Source organism: Lissotriton helveticus, chromosome 6 (genome assembly GCF_964261635.1).
Source record: "Lissotriton helveticus chromosome 6, aLisHel1.1, whole genome shotgun sequence".
NCBI lineage: Eukaryota > Metazoa > Chordata > Amphibia > Caudata > Salamandridae > Lissotriton > Lissotriton helveticus.
The window spans coordinates 1,529,466,384-1,529,482,552 of record NC_136067.1 but is presented as its reverse complement, the minus strand read 5'-3'; the positions used below and the strand labels follow the sequence as shown (position 1 = coordinate 1,529,482,552).

Here is a 16,169-nt window from a genome sequence, read left to right as displayed (position 1 = left end):
TACTGTGAAGGTCCATTTTTCCTATAACCTTCTTTAAATTATCAATTTGTTGGCAATTTTCAAATCACCAACTTGTTGAGGATCCAGAAAGTTATGGGGTCCATTTCAGCAAAGACATGATTCACAAAGCCCTAGCTCTAAATGTAGTGCTTATATTAACAAAAAATATCACTGGATTACTCAAGGAAATTTTATAATAACTGCCAGTTTCACATAGCATGCTCTTTGTCTGGTGCATAGGCACGGATAAATAATGGCGCCTGTACACACACACACACACATACACTCATGCACACACACCCACGCGCCAACACACACACACACACACACACACGCACAACCAAACACCCACACACACACGTCTACAACTGATGTTTGATGTGTACTGAGCTATCTTTCTGGCCCACTGATGAAATTTACACCAATCATACATTTTGCTAAGTATTTCCATGTGCAAAATGTAATCCTGCAGAATTGCCACCAGTTGGAAAATTCAACATGCATACATCTGATGTAAATGTCCATTTGTATATTCAACTTTTTATTTCATAACAATGAAAATATTTTCACATTGGACAATATCTCACCTTACCCCTTATACCCCAAGTGAATATAGAGGTAGTGCCTCAACGTTTGTACCCTGGAAAAGAACGTGCTCCTGATTTTCACAGAAGTAAATGTGTATGCATTGGAAAGATGGGAATCTACCTGCAAGAGGTTTGTGAACACTCAAAAACCGCCTGGTTTGTGGAGTATTCTGTGACTTTTGCAGGAATGAACACACAAAGACACCCTTTTAGAATGAGGAAATTCCACCATATTGGCAAACTTTCCACATTTACGAAAAAACTTTGTGCAGCTAAACTTATGTCACTTCTGATTGTTCTGATGACTAATTCATATATGAAGAGTGACACTTTATGCAACTAAATTCAACATTCTCGTTAAAATGAGCACACATGTCACTTCAGTGAGGAAGTGGGATTTACTCCCGGCAGTGGCATGGAAGACTTCTGAACTTCTTAGGCGATGCAGTAATTATAGGAGAAAGCTCTGTGAGTCGGTCTCTTGGGGGGGTTTCAAAATGCGATTCACCACCTCCAAAATTAAACAAATAGGCAACAAAGTAACCCTTTGTATTTGTCTTTTGACAGGCATTGACTTCTGATTTTGACATAGGTGCATCTATGATACAAGCAAATGCATTATGCTTTCTGGAACTGAGCTGGCAATACTGTTCTGGACTAGATATAAGAAGTCTCCATGAAAAAATAGCTTCTGTTGGCTTATGTTCAAGCTCTTCAATAAATGACTTCGAATTATAAACTTGCTGTGAAGAGATGACTGTGAATAGGATCTACTGGGAAGTGGATGCAGTACATAATTAGTAAAATAATAATAATAATAATAATAATAAATACATTCATGTCCCTCAATTGTTTCTTATGAGGTTGCCACCCACTGCCATTCCGAAATACCTCTCTTCCACCACTTGTGTCACCCACTGCCCCTGGAAGGCGCCACTCAGTGTCTTTGATACATAAATATCTTTCTCAGATAGAATCATGTGATTCAGCAAAGCAACAGAGTTTATTTAGCACCCTTTACCGCGGTTTTGTTTGCCTTTGTACACCAGACGGGGTATTTAGCCTTATTTAGTGTTTCCTCTTGGGGCGTCTTTGTTTATCCACTGCCCTGTCTTATGTTGGATGAGAATGTATTAGTCCTGCCCTTGCCAAGAGTTGGACTGTTTGTTCACCCCTCTGTCTTACCAAAGGTGTGGAAGATTATGGTTGATCCTATCCCCCTTGTTCAGGGATGGATGGGCAGTGTGTTTGTTTGCCCCATGCCTTGGCCAAGGTTAGGGTGGTTTTAATCAGCCCCCCAAACACTTCACATGCTGCAAAAGAATGTCCAGTGTGTTCTTGTGATCTTTTGCACCATTGTACTTTTTACACAGTTAAGGGGGCTCCCTCCGGGCCGGCTTTTGCGCTGGTGACGCCCTGTGTGACAATATCTGTTGGCGCCCCACCAATGACCACCTCTGCCGCGGATTCCCTAACTAGCACCCTTTAACAGTGCCTCTCAAGTCTCCATAACCACTGCCTCTCAGATTCATTCAGTTTTATAGCACCACTCATACCAGTGTAAGGTCTCAGAGCACTTTACACCACACACACACGTTGCACAGAGACAATCATATGTGGGTAAATCAGTGAACAGGAAATGTTACATCAGACAGGACTACAAGGTGTAGTGTAGGAGTGACGTCATCGATACTGGTAGGCAATATAGTTTGAGTCCTTTTTCTGGAAAACCACAAATCCAGAATTTAATATGTAACATCATTGTTAGGGGTTCTCTTTTATAATAAGAATTGTTTTCTACCCAAGTGAACCCTTTTCACAAGATTAGGATGATGAAAGACTGGAAAAAAAAAACATATAGGATAGGATAGGATTCATATTTATAAAGCACACGTATGCAAACAGCGTCTTGGCGCTAATGTAAGTGAGGAGATGCTGTCCAAATGTCGAACTAAAGCTGCGAAAACAGCAGCGTCTTTACGGCCTTCCTGAAAGTTTGATGATTAGACTGCAATCGGAGAATAGATGGCAGCTTATTCCATAAGTGAGCTGCCTGGTGAGAGAATGCCTTTCCACCCCATCTTACTCTCCGGATTTTATTTACTTGCAAAAACACAGGCATTACTAGATCTTAGCCTCCTAACTGGCGTGTAAGGCCTAAAAAGTCTCTGCATGTCCTTAGCTCCTCTACCGTAGAGTGCTTTATGCACAATGCACAAAGCCTTGAACTCTGCTCTTTGTTGTACAGGGAGCCAATGCAAAGCTCTGATTTCCTTTGACGTGGAGCTGCCTTTGAGAATATTCAGCAGCAGCCTAGCAGCTGCATTCTGCAGAGACTGAAGTTTATTACTCTGGGCTTTATCAATTCCCAGAAACATTGCGTTGCAATAGTCTAATTTAGACAGCAAAAGGCTCACTACCACCGTCTTTTGCAGAGCTTGGCCAATGAAAGGGAAGATTTTTCTCAATTTCTTTATAAGGTAGAAACAGTAGGATGTGAGACTATCTACCTGCGCTGAGAAGTTGAGCTGGGTATCAAAAATTATCCCCAAATTTCTCACCTTAGAGACCGGTTTAGGGCATTCTCCTGCATTAGTCGGCCACCACGTGGGGTTCCACAAAGATTGTCCTGGCCCAAATTACATAACCTCCGTCTTATCGGTGTTGATCTTTAGATAGGCTTGGTTCATCCCGGACAGGATATCCAAAAGGCAACCATGACATCTGGCTGCTGTGTCCTCGGGTTGTTTAGTCACCGAGATGATTAACTGAGAATCATCCGCGTAGGATACCATCGCAAATCCATGATTCCTAACAAGTCTTGCCAGAGGTGGGATATATATATTGAAAAGTGTTGGCGAGAGTGCTGAGCCTTGCGGGACGCCACAGGGGAGAGTGAAACCATCTGATTGCATTCCCTCCCAAACCAGTGTCTGTTCTCTGTCTTCTAAGAATGATGTCAGAAGGGACAGAGCTAGGCCATCAATGCCAATGTTTTGTAACCGTTGGACCAGTACCGAATGATTTACCGTGTCGAAAGCTGCCGACAGATCTAGCAGGACAAGGATATAGTGCTAACATATACCTTGCAGTTTGCATGCAGCTCCAGGATGACAGTTAATAGCTCAATGTTCTACATTAGGATTTTGACTTATAAATGACAAGTAACAAAAAGAGCTCTCTCACAGAAGCAGTAACCCACTGACTTATTTACATTATAGGCATTTTGTTAGCGCACGGTAGACGTTCTTAGCAGTAAGCACTTTAACCCTTTGCACTACCTTACGATGAGTCAAACCTTACACTAAACAAACCTCCGGTCTCTTTCCAGGAAGGCGATTAATCACCGGCGTTATCGTGACATTTTAATTTATGTCTGAAAATTGCTGGAGGCCAGGAACGTGGCAGCAGGTGCTTTCAACCGCATGCGCGGTAGCGGTTTTCCCGCTGTGCACGGCGGTTCTTAAAAAGCTGCGTTACATGACAAGCTCAGCTCATCATCAGCGTACGAGCGTCGTCGCTCATGACGTCATGAGCGCGGAAGGGGTTAAAATTATAATATACATGTTCAAAAATGACGCCCCCACCCCAAGTCAACACCTGGTGCGGTTGCACCGGTCGCACCAGTCGCACCGCCCTAGAGATGGCCCTGGGCTGTTTAAAGTTTTCTTTTATCTCTCTTGATGTACGTTAGTAGTTACAGATAACTAAAATCTTTCATTTGAAAGTGTGTATTTTTGAGAACACCATGTTTCATCAGTGAACATCCAACTTCCCTGGGTGTCCTAGTGGTTGTGGCGTTCGACATATTTGTGTCATTCTAATCTACTGCAGCCAAACTGCAGAGTGAGACAGAGATCGGAAGGCAGCCAGATTTTTTCCTTGAAAATGACTCCAAGGTCTGACCAAATATTCTCCTGTGAAGATTCTATTTCAGATTTTACCTTTGAAGACTCCTTCAAATATTACTTCAGTTTAGATGCTGGATTTTGATGACTATCAGCACAATTTGATCTAATAAAGCTGGGAAGAAAAAGCTGAATCAGCCCTAGGGTCAAGACTTACATCTAGATTTAGCAGTTAGTACCTGGGTAAATATTTTTAAAGTAGACCGGTGGTCATCATATGTATGCTTGAGCGCGAAAAGAATGGCAAGCTTGCCTTATAATAACTTGCCTTACTGAACGTTTTTACTCAAAGCATTCACTAAACAGCATAGAGAATGCTTTGACCATGACAATGTGATTTTGCAGAAAAACATTTGAACTTATATTTTTTACGTTAATCTGAAGGTGTGCGGTGGCTTTAAGAGTGTGTGTAATTGCTTCTAACTTAATTATGTGTAATACTGTAAAATAACGCACAATTACTTGTCATTATGCGAGGAGCGCAATCCAGCATATTGCGCTATTTGGCGCTACTTCCTTAGCACAAAATGCGCTCTGTGTGAGAAAATAGCGATACATTCAACAAGACACGAACAGCAGCAGGCAGGATCTGCTTGTGCTCTCTGTGTTGTTGCTGTCCTCATGTAGTAGTAGTTTTACCCCAAACTACTATTAATTACTTGAGCGGGTGTATTTGCATAATTTCAATAATTTAACCTCACAAGAGTAATGGCAATTTGTTACATCTATGTGTGCTGCAGAGTGCTCCACACATAGAAGTAGCAAATAGTCATTATTTAATGATTGTTTATGTTCAGGAAGGGACACCTTGCTGCACATAAAACAATAATTAATGGGATTTTGCTTGTTCCTTGTGTGCTGCAGAACGTAACACTCATAGAAATAGCAAAAAGAAGGAGAAACAAAAGTATTTTCGCCATGCTAACGCCTGCTCTTGTTAGTTTTTGGCGCGCGCCTCAAATTTACACCTCCTTGTAAACCTGGGGCAGTGTCAAAAGCAATGGGTGTTGCAGTGGAATGCCCACATCAACACTCATTGCACGTCCCTTTCATACTAAGTGATATGTATAAAGGGGCCTTATTTACAAGGCGTCGTTAAGCCACAAAAAAGTGACTTAGTGCAGCTTTAATAATATGGAGAAGGGCATAGCGACACCACAAAGTATCTAAAAGTGACGTTCTGGTGGCGATATCCCCTTGTAAATATACCCCTAGAGTGCCATCATCATTGTCCTGCGCTTTTTGTTTATTCAGTATAAGGGCCGGGGCAGCAGGTCTCGCTTAGTAAGCAGAAGTGTGGGTAGAGGCTATTAAACGGTACCATGATCCCATACTTGAAAAAAGACTTGAGTAAGGCGTGAAACCCATGATGGTAGATAAGGTCGGAATCACTAGGGAAGTTATTTGACCAAGACGTCAGGGTCTGATGGGGAAAGTATTTTTGTAGTCAGTTTCTAAAACAAGCATTTGCAATGCAATCAGTCTTGCCTTTGGGACTTTATATGTATTTAGCTATGCAGCACCTTAGCCTGGGAGCTGAAACATCTACTGCTCTTTAACATGGAAGGAAAGTAAGCACCAAACTGTGTCATACGCGCGGTATGGGAACACATGGAGAGAAATATTACCTTTCAGCAGGAAATGGTATAGGCCAAAGCTCTGTTTTCAATATAAAAGCCGGGCCTTTGGTGGTCATATCATATCACTGAAAATACAAGATTTGAAAAAATATATATTGTCTAGGGGTGCTAGTGGAAGATCATTTCTATGGACTGGAATCAGAAAATGCTAAAGTGATTCTGGTATTTTACTGACCTCTGCTAGTCGGTTTCTATCAAGAAAGTTAAATAGAAGCAGTTGCCAGAAAAATTAAAAAAAGAAAGTCCCTCAGCAGAAAGCAGTTCTGGTATTTTACTGACCTCTGCTGGCCGTTTCGTATGAAGACAGTTAAATAGAGACAGTTGAACAGAAAAAAAAGTCCCTAAGCGGAAGCAGACAAGTCCTAGGGCTGATCTCCAAAGCCCACAAAGTACATACACATATAAGTATATACTAAAATATATGTACTAAAGTATATACTAAAGTATATACCAGGGTCTTGAATGCTCGACCTAAAAAGCGAAGGGCCTAGTCCTTTAATAGCTCAATGAACAATACAAAGGGATTCAACTGTATTTCACTGCTTTGGTGACAAATATTGAACTGAGTGCAGCTGAAGTTCATCTGAAGGGAGACATGATTGCACTGTCTTGTTACGAATACCACTGGGACCGCTGTGCTTGGAATTATTTGAATACTGGTCATAGCTTGTTTTGTAGCCTAATTATAGGATATTCCCGAAGGATGATCTGGAGGAGACAAAACTACAGGCAGAAAATGAATAAAAAGATAATAGTTGTTAAGGGAGCCTGAGTTGAAAGTCACAGGCCTAACTTCTGCAGAGATCTAGTGATCAGAAACCATCATTCTTGCCAGAGATGATGGTGAAGGACATGCCCCTATAGAGGCAGGCCTCCAGGCTGGATCAGAGTGTGGAGAATCTGTTAGGAGGAGAAGATTTGGAGGGATCAAGACTATGCTGAATAGAAGCCCTTCAGTGCTTGATGCCAGTTAAAGGTTAGCCTTGGTGTGCCTATACAGATTGCAGCTGGTTCTTCAGAATTCGCACCAGATGGTTGACGTCTACACATATAAACAAGAGGACTGCAAAACAGTGCAATAGAGAGTGTAATGGTCTCAGATAATAACTTAAGAAAAGGGGGGGAAAGATCAGACCCACAAGGGATGGCCAGGGTCTTTAATTTAGAAGTTGACAGAAAAGGAGGAAAAAGTCTCACAGGTTAGATGTCCTGCAAATTTAACCTGGGCTTCTATTGGAATTCTATAACGCATATTAGCAAGGTCATTATCGCCGTTTTAGTGGCAGTTTCCTGGCGCTAAAACGGCGATAATTTTGAAGAGGTTCTTGCTAATATGCCCCTACATTTTAATTCTCAGTTGTGATATCACAACTGGCTGATTATATTGTTATGCCTGGCTGCCACAGGAAATCCCTATCATTTTCACCAGATTTTAAATCTGGTAATTCACTACTATCACATTGCAACAGTTGATTACCCACTGTTGCTAGGCCATAAGGCCTTCCAGGCCAGGCGGACACAGCTCTTTTAGAGCCTGTCAGAGCAGCACAGCTTGTCTGGTTGTATGTCAGAATCAACCAAGCATTTATCATGCCTGCCTTAATACACGGTCCGAACCACAAAGGCATCTTTAGGATGCATTTCTTTACCATGCAAGTTGTTACAATAACTTGCCTTAGAGAAAGCGCTTGAGTTGAAATAGTATAATTTACTATTCCAACTCAATTCTGCGCAACAGTAGGTTAAGTGTTGGACTTAAAGTCCAATATCATTCCAATAACGCTTTCCTTAAGGAAAGTCATTGTAACGACTTGCGCGGTAAAATAATGCATTGTAAAGATGCATTAGTGGTTTGGACCGCATTGTTAAAGCATATCGGAGTTCGAGACGTGTTGTAAATGCTGTTTACCGCTTGTCTGCTTTGACTGAAAGCACAAGGTGCCAGTTGCACATGGGGGAACGAAGGCAATGAAATTAGCGTGGTTGGTTAAGGATAGCAGGTAAAGTATTTTCTTCACACTTGGGACAGGGAGGAAAGTCCATATTATGTATGGCTCCCCATTATTCATTTTCCTCAGTCTGGTAGTTGGTAAACAGTCAAAATATCGACTACAAAATATCGAATGGACATAATATCGAATGGACAGAATATAGACATCAAAAATATCGTTTTTAAGGTAAGTAATGTAATATCGAATGTTAAAAATATAGAAAGTTAAAATATCGAAGTATATAATATAGGTTATTAAAATTATCGAATTTTTAATAATATCGAATTTTTTATAGTGTTTTTTATGTTATTATATGTGTGAAAAGTGTGTATTTATGTTATCATTTATTTTAATTAATGATTTTTTTTTTTAATTTTTGCGTAATTTAATTCTGTAGCGGGTTGTGGGTTTATAGGGGAATAGGGTGGGAAGTAATTTAATTATAATTAATTAAATATGTAAATTTATTTATTGGCATTCATTTTTAATTAATAGTTAATTAATTTATATTTGGTAATTAATTAAATTTTAATTGGCAATTAATTTTAATTAATTGATTAATTGGTAATTATGTTAATTTTACTAATCTATTTTCTGTAGCGTGTTGTGGGTGTATAGGGGAATAGGGCGGGAAGTAATTTAATTATAATTAATTAAATACGTAAATTTATTTATTGGTATTCATTTTTAAATAATTGTTAATTAATTTATATTTGGTCATTAATTAAATTTTAATAGGCAATTAATTTTAATTAAATGATTAATTGCTAATTATGTTAATTTTACTAATTTATTTTCTGTAGCCGGTTGTGGGTTTATAGGGGAATTGGGTGGGAAGTAATTTATTTATAATTAATTAAATATGTAAAATTATTTATTTAGAATTAATTGTTAATTAATTATTTATGGGTAATTAATTAAATTTGAATTGCTAATTAATTTATTTAATTGATTAATTGCTAATTATGTCAATTTTACTCATTTATTTTCTGTAGCGGGTAGGGGAATAGGGTGGGAAGTAATTTATTTATAATTAATTAAACAAATACATTTATATAATTGTATTTAATTTGAATTAATTGTTAATTCATTTTTAAATGTAAAATTATTAATTGTTAATTTGTAATTAATTTGTATTAATAGGTAATTAATTGTAATAATTAATTTTAATTTGTAATTTTAATTGATTCATTATTATATTATATTAAATTGCTAGTTCCTTTTAAATAATTTTTTATAGATATTAATTTATATTTTTTTAAATAATATATGAAGTAGTTACTTTCCCTACTGTTGCACTCTCTGGAGTGGGAATAGTAATTTTAACACTATGCTATCCAACGCTTTCCCACCAGTTGCACTCTTTGGAGTGGGAATAGTAATTTTAACCCCTACGCTATCCAATGCTTTCTCTACTGTTGCACTCTTTGGAATGGGAATACTAATTTTAACCCCTACGCTATCCAACGCTTTCCCTACTGTTGCACTCTTTGGAGTGGGAATAGTAATTTTTACCTCTACGCTATCCAACACTTTCCCTACTGTTGCACTTACTGGAGTGGGAATAGTAATTATTACCCCTACGCTATCCAACGTTTTCCCCACTGTTGCACCCACTGGAGTGGGAATAGTAATTTTGACCTCTACGCTATCCAACGCTTTCCCTACTGTTGCACTCACTGGAGTGGGAATAGTAATTTTTACTCCTACGCTATCCAACGGTTTCCTCACTGTTGCACCCAATGGAGTGGGAATAGTAATTTTTACCTCTACGCTATCCAACGCTTTCCCTACTGTTGCACTCACTGGAGTGGGAATAGTAATTTTTACCCCTACGCTATCCAACGCTTTCCCTACTGTTGCACTCTTTGGAGTGGGAATAGTAATTTTTACCTCTATGCTATCCAACACTTTCCCTACTGTTGCTCTTACTGGAGTGGGAATAGTAATTATTACCCCTACGCTATCCAACGCTTTCCCTACTGTTGCACTCACTGGAGTGGGAATAGTAATGTTTACCCCTACGCTATCCAACGCTTTCCCTACTGTTGCACTCTTTGGTCCCTAGTAGTTATAAGCAGGTGCAAATGATTTTGGGGATCACACATAACATAAAATTATAAATGGGTAAGTGTGTGTTATACGAATGTTTTTTCATTGAGGTGTTCTAAATGAAATCATAGAAAACTCAAGCTTTGCTCTCGTTGTCTATTTGATGTCACTCAGAGCCCTTTGGTGAAAAACCTCCCCGTAACTCAGTTACCGATCTATAATTCTATATATAATTCTCTGGGTGTGAGTCAACTGCATATTTGCTAACAGAAATTGATGCCCATAGGAGACACATGTGACCCTATGGAAACACTCCCCCCACTCTAAAAAAAAGGTGTATTTAATCAAGCACAAAGTACATTTTAAAAAAACGTATAGACATTGCTTTAGAGATGAGGTGTCCCTGTACGCAAATACTACATTGTCACCTCAGGCTTGATAACTGCCAGGGATTTGGGAGATATCAGGGTCCTAGGTCTAAATAGAGGCCCTAATGGCATTTTTAAAAGAGTGTTACCCATTATTATGTGGATAGTCTGTAGAATAAGGTATCCATTCAAGCACATGTTAAGGTTATTGAAAGTCATCTGGTGGTCTGTGAGTCTACAAAGGAAGTAGCAGAAAATAAATTCTTCCATTACTTATAAAATCCTGATAACCTACAGTGGAAATATAGTTTTATGTATGTTAATATTTAGATGAATACTGCAATTCAACTTCTCATCCCAAAAAACGTATCTCCTTCCCATTCTCCTGGCTTTACAATTCCGTAGATATGCATCAGAGTAGGTCCAGTGACAAGTCAGATTGCCAGATCACAAATCACTTTAGATAGGCGCTAATTCATGCCCTTGGCTGTAAAACACCACATTATAAACTGAGGTTTCCCGAGGTGTAACCTATGACAAAATGATTTAACCGTATTTGTCGCGTGGCATCTTGTGGGGGGGTTGATGTCTTCTGTTGGTTTTCTTGTGCCTGCGTGTTTTTTCAAAGCATTATTATGAAATTATATTATTGTGTTGTACTGTGGTTATGCTAGAACCTTGACCCTCGGTCAGAGATCAGCTCTTCCCCAGCAGCTCCACCTTGCTGTGCTCTGCCTACGGTCCCACCCAGGCAGGGTTTGAGACCGCACCTTGCTGGGTCCCGCTGGTGCCTGCTGCTTTGCTGCCTGTGCCGGTATTGTCATTTCCCCCTGCATCCCCCTACTGTAGCCAATTAAAGCTGTTCCCGCTTTTTATTTTTATTTGTATTCCTCTGTTGTGTGAGAGCATCATTGCTGATTGTGCCCCTACTGTAGCATTCCGCTGTTCCCCCGTTTATTGTATTACTGTTTGTATTGTATTGTATTACTGTGTGCTGCTGTTGTATTCCTCTGCTCCGTCGTTTTATCACCGTATTCCCTGCTACTGCTCTATTTCCTCTGCTGTTAATTTTCCCACCGCAACCCGCCCCTGCTCCGCCTCCCAGCTGCACGTCCCTCCCCCACCCCTACTTAATGGTGACCGCTGTGCGGTCGCCATGCTGGTGCACCGAAGATCCGCCTAAGGCAGGCCCATCTGCGCCCGACCGCGATCACGCCAGGAACCCTGGATCTCCAAGGCCCCGCCGATATGACTCCCTCCACGCCCTTAACCCCAGAAGACACACCGACTGCCAAAGATCCACACCTAACACCACCCACGGACAATTCTCCTGCAGACACTGCCAACGATCCTTCACTATCAACAGCACCCCCATGACTGCTGAAGGCTCACTGGACGACCGCACCACGGAAGCCCTGGCCTGCATCCTCCTCAATGTGCGCTCCCTACACAGACACGCGGTCGAGATGTGGGACCTGATCAATACCCTCTCGCCCAACGTCACCTTCTTCACGGAAACCTGGTCCAGTGCCAGCTCCGGCCCTCGACATCGACATCGCCACCGCCACCGCCACCGCCACCGCCATCCCCGACAGTTACAAGATCCAGAGAAAGAACTGCCCCCACCGCCAAGGAGGTGGACTAGCCATTACACACAAGACCTCCCTCAAACTCTCCACCTCCAACACAAGTGACCCCCACTTCAACAGAGAACACCTCCACTTCCAGATCCAGACCAGCCCCAGGATCACGCTGCATGGCACTCTTGCCTACAGACCCCCAGGACCTCGCACTTAGTCCGCCACAACCATCGCTGTCCTCGTCGCACCCCACGCCATCACCTCCATGGACTACATACTACTCGGAGACTTGAATTTCCAACTCGACAATCGCATCGACCCCGACTCCCCACCCTCCTTGACAATCTCTCCAACCTCGGACTGAAGCAGCTCGTCACCACTCCCACTCACAGAGCAGGACACACCCTCGACCCCATATTTGCAGGAGGAACAAACATCCACTTCAGCCACACCACGCAGCCCTCTGGATGGACCACCACTGCGTACACTTCACCTTCAACAACACCACCGCACTCAAACCCCACACGCCTGCCACGGCGGAACTGGAGCAAGATCAGAGAGGAACACCTCAACACCACCTTCCTCCTAGATCCCCCCAGTGCCACGACGAACGGCAACTTCGCAGCCAAAGAACTCCATCGCTGGATTTCCAGCTGCGCCGACAAGCTTGTATCCCTCCGCCACCCCGCTAAACAACGCCCCTTGAAGGCCGCCTTGTTCACCACCAAACTCCCAGAAGCCAAGCACTCCTGCAGATGCCTCGAGAAAACCTGGCAAAACGTAAAACCATAGAAGACCTGAACAACCACATGAACACCCAGAAGGAATACCATCGGTAAATAAGGGGCACCAAGCGGACTTTCATCAAGAACAACATCCACACCAACGCAACCAATGCCAAATAATTTTTCAACATCATACAACAATTCGCCAAACCCCACAGCCAAGCCACATACATCACTCCATCCCAGGAACTCTGCAACAAGCTCAGCTCCTACTTCCATCTGAAAATCAAGGCCCTCTACTAAAATTTCAGCAAACAGACGCCGGGCACCACCCCCCTCCCCACCTCCAACAAGCTGACCGCCACTACCTGGAATCCCCCCACTGTGGAACACATCACCGTGACCATGAACAACACCCACTCTGGAGCCCCCACAGACTCCTGGCCTCCCCACATCTGCCACAGGGCCGCACCCAAACTAGGCCGCACCCAAACTAGGACAGACCATTAACACCTCCCTCAAATCAGGTATCTTCCCAGACGACTAGAAATGGGCAGAAGTCAAGCCCCTCCTCAAGAAACCCACAGCCGACCCGACGGCTCTGAAAAACTACTGGCCCATCTCCCTGCTCCCCTTCAGTGCCAAAGTCGCTGAGAGGCTTGTAAACGCACAGCTGGCCGCCTTCATTGAAGAGAACTCCATACTAGACTCCTCCCAGTCTGGATTCCGTAGCAACCACAGCACCGAGACCACCCTCCTCACCCCCACTAATGACATCCGCATGCTACTCGACCAGGAACACACTGGGGCCCTCAACCTACTACACCTCTCTGCAGCCTTTGACACTGTCTCACATTGCATGCTCGCAGCCAGACTTCACAACGCTGGTATACGAGGAACCGCCCTCGACTGGATCCGATCCATCCTCTCCGGCAGAACCCAGAGGGTCAGACTCCCTCCCTTCCTCCCTGAACCCACAGATATTAACTGTGGAGTACCCCAAGGATCATCACTCAGCCCCACGCTCTTCAACATCTACCTGGCCCCACTCGCCGCCATCGTCAGACAGCATGGGCTCAGCATAGTCTCATATGCAGACGAAACCCAGCTCATCCTCTCCCTCACGAAGAACACCGAAGACACCAGACTCGGCTTCCAGGAAGGAATGAAGAACATTGTGTCCTGGATGAAAGATAGCTGCCTGTAAGGGGGTGGACACCGGGGTACCATTCTTACATACGGTTAGGGAACAATATTGACCAAACTACTCCCCGAGCAGAGATCGGACTACGAGGGTCAGAATGAGGGAAGCAACGTCCAGGAGGATAGACACACCCACCTCTCATGTTTCACTACAGCGAGGCGAGGTGCCGGAATGGGGAGGAGTTGACCCTGGAATCAGTGGGTCGCAAACACTGAAAAAGGACCATGACCAGGAAGGAGGGTCGTTGGAGTGAAGAGTGGTGGTGCCCACTGGAGGAGGCTGGAGAGCGGCCGCAACTCAGGAGAGTTGCGGCAGAGCCGGTGAGTGACTGCAGAGCCAGGGATGGTGGGAGCGGATACGAGGAAGGCAGGAGGAGGGTAGACAGCGGGCACGGGTAGGGAGAGCAGGACCTCTGTTAACACCTTGACAAGTAATCCTTTATTAAAAACCCGGCACATCCCTGGCAATGTGTCCTCACCAATCCCCACCCTCATACCTGTCAACCTTAGGATGCGTAGCAAGACGCCATTTACTGCACAAGGAAATACTCCTATTAGTTCTAACTCAGGTTGCCTATCACCCAGAAGTAGATATGTTGAGCAACTTGCAACCTATAGATATCACCAATTTGTGGTGCAGGTAACGGGTAGTTTACTCAATCCCCTTTCTATGTTGCTGTATCACTGACCGCATCCTTCATCTTCTCCCTCTATGAGCCTCCGGGAGGAAGCCAGCACGATGGATGAGTCGACGCGAGCAGACCTCAGCCACAACCCCACTACAGAAGAAACTGATCAAGCACTTCCCGGGTCCTATCCTAGTCCAGAGAAGACAGAGCAGGAAGAGAAGGAAGACCAAAACTCTGTAGTCAAACCTAAAGCCTTGAACCCTGACAATAAAACAAGATCCTTTGGGAAATATATCCAGCCTCCGCGTCTGTATATCTGACCTGCCCTCCCACACTGCCTGAAGCTCAAATGAGGACCTCATCCTAGGACCCTCTAACTCCGCCTGGGACAACACCTGGTGGCCCTCAACCCTCTGGAGTCCACCCGCCCCTACAGACCACACAAGGAACCTTGGAATCATCCTGGACTCCTCCCTCACCATGACCCGCCAGGTCAACTCTGTCACCTCCACCAGCTTCAACTGCCTTTGCATGCTCTGAAAGAACTTCAAATGGATACTCCCCGAATGCAGAAAGACCGTCACCCACGCACTCATAACCAGCAGATTGGACTACGGCAACGCTCTCTACGCCAGAATCAACAGAACTCTGCTACACAAGCTCCAAACCATCCAGAACGCTGTAGCCAGACTTGTCCTCAGGACACCACGACAAGAACACATGACCCATCACCTACGAGACCACCACTGGCTCCCCGTCGAGAAGAGAGTAACTTTCAAACTTCTCACCCATGCCTACAAATCCCTCCACAACATCGGACCGAAATACCTCACTGAGAGAGTCTCCTTCCACGTACCCAAAAGGAACCTCCGCTCCGCCGACCTCGCCCTGGCAAAGACCCCCCACCTCCGCAAAAAAAACAGGTGGACGTGACTTCTCCTACATCGCAGCCAAGACCTGGAACGAGCTCCCAGTAAACATCAGATGCTCCCCGAACCTGCACACCTTCAGGAAGAACCTCAAGACCTAGCTCTTTGACTGAACCGGAGCTGCACCCCCCCCCCCCCCAGCACCTTGAGACCCTCACGGGTGAGTAGTGCACTTTATAAACCCCTGGTTGATTGATTGATATGTTCCTTTTATTGTACTGTACCGTATAATGTTTTAATTGTGTTTTTATGTTACTTTGCGCATGTTAATGATTTATGTTCTGTTGTTAACTTTAGATATGTCTATAAATACAGCTGCAGTTCCCGTGAGATGGAGCAATTTATGACTGTTTAGGGTGGTAAAGTAGCGATACTCCCGCTCTTCAACTATTTAAGAGAAAAGTCAGCACAAAACCGGGGCACAAACAACTTAGCGGTCCTAGTTCTCACTTTATGTAATATGGGCCGAACCTCATATTTTAGCATTAGTAGTGATCACTTTGTGGCCTTATGCCCAGAGGCCCTTATTTAATGTAGAACCTGTTTAGCAGGAATAG

At 43.5% G+C, this 16,169-nt stretch overlaps 1 protein-coding gene across 1 annotated transcript in view; it reads right to left on the bottom strand.

Moving 5' to 3' along the window:
* EFEMP1 (EGF-like fibulin extracellular matrix protein 1) overlaps positions 1-16,169 on the bottom strand; it is a 466,054-nt gene that overhangs the window by 113,491 nt on the left and 336,394 nt on the right. The gene's annotated exons all lie outside the window — the stretch shown is intronic.